This window comes from Brassica oleracea, chromosome C7 (assembly GCF_000695525.1).
Source record: "Brassica oleracea var. oleracea cultivar TO1000 chromosome C7, BOL, whole genome shotgun sequence".
Classification (NCBI taxonomy): domain Eukaryota; kingdom Viridiplantae; phylum Streptophyta; class Magnoliopsida; order Brassicales; family Brassicaceae; genus Brassica; species Brassica oleracea.
In genome coordinates this window covers 15,799,428-15,803,252 of record NC_027754.1, presented here as the reverse complement: position 1 = coordinate 15,803,252, position 3,825 = coordinate 15,799,428, and positions in this window count along the sequence as shown.

Sequence of the window (3,825 nt, the reverse complement as noted above, 5' to 3'; positions counted from 1 at the left end):
TCCTTTTGTATATATCTGATGTAAACTCTCTCATATTTAATCTAATGGAGTTTTGAGTCTCTCTCTCTTGATTCTCTCACTAAACTCTCTTAATCTCTTTAATCTTTGAATCTACGTATCTCTGGTTGTTTGAATCATTCTCTAAAACACAAAAGTGTTTAAGAGGCACGTCCTCCATGTATACATAACCAGAACATGTTCTCCAAGTTCTTCCAAAAGCAACTTAAGCAACTTTCTTTTTTCTCCCAAGGAATAACTCTCTTGCCTTTTTCTCTTCAAGTAATATCCATTACACTTAATGTAAATTTTCCAATAAACATATTGCTTCTTCTCCAAGCTTAACAAGCCCACGGACATCACATAACACGAACTTCAACCAAGCACATCTTCATGACACACGCATGTACTACCTCCTGTAGTACTTCACGAACTGATACAGAATATACATCTTCAAGGACGACTTGAACAGTGGGCTAATTTGTAAGCTTCGCTTACCACCGGTCGTAGCTGAACGCCAACCACTTCAACCTACGCAAGCAATAGCGTAATAATGAACCGTTGGACCGTTCCCCTAACACAATCACTACTACGAGACAGAAAGAAAGAGAGAGACATATCTATATATATATGGAAGAATTCAATGAAAAAAGAAAAGGGCAACACACAATTTAGAACGAGTGAGAAAAAAAAAAGTCACTGACGACGAGTTCATAATCTTTTGTATTTTCTCTTCGACAGATAGCTTAAACATTTTAATAAACAAAACTTTTGACTCCTAAATATTTACTTATTGGTTAATTAGACCCTTAAGCTTGATTACTGGTGTTAGGATTCAACAGGTATCACGCATAGTTTACCACAACTATTAACCTCCAAACTCTTTCATAAGACATACTTTTTGTTATATTAATTTTAAAAAAATTTGATCAAAATATTAATTAAATTTGGTCCAGTATATCTATACGTAACAAATATATATTATAATGATTGAGTTTTTGCTCTTTCCCCAACTCGCCACGTCAGCGTTTTGTGTACCGCATTTTTAAAAAATGTGAAAAAAATATCAAGCTCATGGCTCGAACCAGAGTTATTAAGATATAAACATCAACATTTATACCACTAAACTAAAGGATACTTTGTACATTGATGGCCGAAACTAATATATATTTGTGAAGGTCAGAAACCCTTACAAGTGTATTATGAGTTTCATTTTAAAATGAGATTCATCACGTTATATGAAAAAACAACAATTATAGTTTTTCCATATTGTAAATTGTCTTTGTTTAACATGAGTTAGGGTTCTTTTCATCATTATCTCAGACAAGTCCGAGCTACAAAGTTGCGCTGTGTGTCTGTTCGTAATCTATTTTTTCACCGGTGAACTCTTCGTCTCCCCATCTTAAATCGCTTAATCATAAATGTTCTTGATTTGTAGCCCTTCTGTAAACCCTATATATATGATTCTCATCTTTGATGAACCCAATCTGCATCTCCACACAACTCATTGATTCCTCTCCAGTTCCTCAAACCGGCGTCTCCAACGTCCATCACTCAACCTTCGAGTCTCTCCGTCTTGGTCGTAGTAGTCAACCTCCAACCTCCTCGCTTCTGAGATTCCTTGAACTTCAAGAAAGACAGTGAGTTTATGAGAATCACAGTTCTCTTCCTTGATGAAAAGGTAAGTTAATCTACGATTTATCACACTTATTTAATATAATTGTTTATAATTAATTTTCTGATTCTTTGTTAAATAATATTATTTGCAGATTCTGTGATTCATGGGTTTATTCCCGCTGGACGTGCTAATCATTACATGCCATCTTTGAAACCTTTATTTTACATTACAGCTTAAATGGAACCACAACAACCCAAACAATCAAAACACTAAAAACTAGAATTCCAAAAAAGAAGAAACATAAATGATCACCTCTCTTTTTTGTCTAATCTTAGAAATAAACTTCAAAACAAATATTCAAAGCCAATCAACTCAACGACACATACATCGAGCCAGCTAAACAAAAGTTATGAACTCTGATAAATACAACTAACAATGATTTTTGTTTACATATTACCCATCAAATGAAAGATAAAAAACACAGCCACACCAGGAGATACAAGAGACAATCCCGACAGATACAAAGGCGGCAACAACATCTCCACCTGCTCACTCCTCTTGTCTTATAAAAAGAGCTTACATGCCCATTGTCAACAGACCAATGCTATTGTCTTCTTATGAGAAATACATAAATTCGTTTAAAACTCATTAAAGCTCAAGTACTCAGAATTGTCACTCATTTTATAGTTATTTATACAAGTCCTCATGTATTTGTTTTAAAGGTCCGGTAAGAGCAACAAGTTTAAAAATAAAATAAAAACATATAACAAACATAATAAGGATAATAAAAATTATTATTTAATACACACAACTTACAAAACTAAACTGGAGAAAAAATAAGGTACTCTCAACAACTTTAATATAATTTATGTACCCTCAACAATACAAAAAATAAATTAAAAAGACAAACAAACAATAAGTCTCAGTGACACAGCAAACAATAACATGAACTATATCAATCACATTACTAACACAGTTTAGTCCTTCATAAGTGGAGAACAATGCATACACAGTTCAACATCACAACTCTAACCCTATAACAATAAAAAAAACTTGAAAAACAACTCAAAAAGTAAAATTTACACCTACACAACCCTAGGAAATATTGAGATGAAACAAGAACTCTGTCTACAAGGCAATGCCCCTGGTATTAACAAAGGTTAAATGAAAATTTTCAACGGAGATGACACATATATTAAGCAAACATATATGAAAATAAGACAGAAAATAAACCAATGTATTTCTACGTACGACTCTTAACTACCGTTCATTTTAATGTTTCTTCATGAAACATTTTTTTTTTTGATGAAATGTTAAATTTATTGAACATCTTTGGAAAAATGCTTATGTACATCTATAAGGCGTTTACTAACTGAACCATATTAAAGAATCAACAAATTTGGAAGCCTATGAAAAAATTATAGATCACTCCTTTTCAAGAGCTCCAAAACCGTAGATCACTCGTGGTGGAAATGAGCTTCAAACCATCAGCACATAATTCCTTTCAGCTTCGGCTTGAGGAAATAATGGGTAGATGATAACCTGTTCCGGATAGCCTTATCAATTGATATCTTGTATAATTACATGATTTTAGCCATTAATTCGTGTATATTTTGATGATATAGATTAAGAATTAGGCATCTTTAGAGTCCATATTGCATTCATTGTCCTTATTAGGTGTTGGAGTGTGCCATGGAGTGATTTGAGATGTTTTGGAGCATTGTGATCCAAAAAGGGATGAAAGATGAGCATGGATGGAGGCCTTAAAGAAATCTTCTGTTGCTAAGATTTTGTGGAAACACAGAAAATTGAGTTAGCTTTCTAGTGGAAGTGGTTTCAAGTCATTTGGAGATGTAATTAAGGAGTTATGATCAATTTACTAGAGGCATATCCATCCTGGTCGAGCATCGCAGAGTGACCTTCTAGAGCGACACCATAAGGTAGCTCCCAACCCAGAGCGACCTCCCGGAGCTACACCACGAATTCACTCGCCTTTTCATCACTTTGGAGGTAAAAAAATAGGTCTGGAGCGACCTCTCAGAGCGACCACCTAAGGTAGCTCCCAACCCAGAGCTACCTCCTAGAGCTACACCACGAAGTCACTCTGTGCGTCATTTACTATGTCGAAACTTATGATTTTTCAGGGACCTTTTGTTCGTTTGGCTTGACTTTTTACACTTTCTAAACCTAAGTTTAAGTACCTTTTGTAA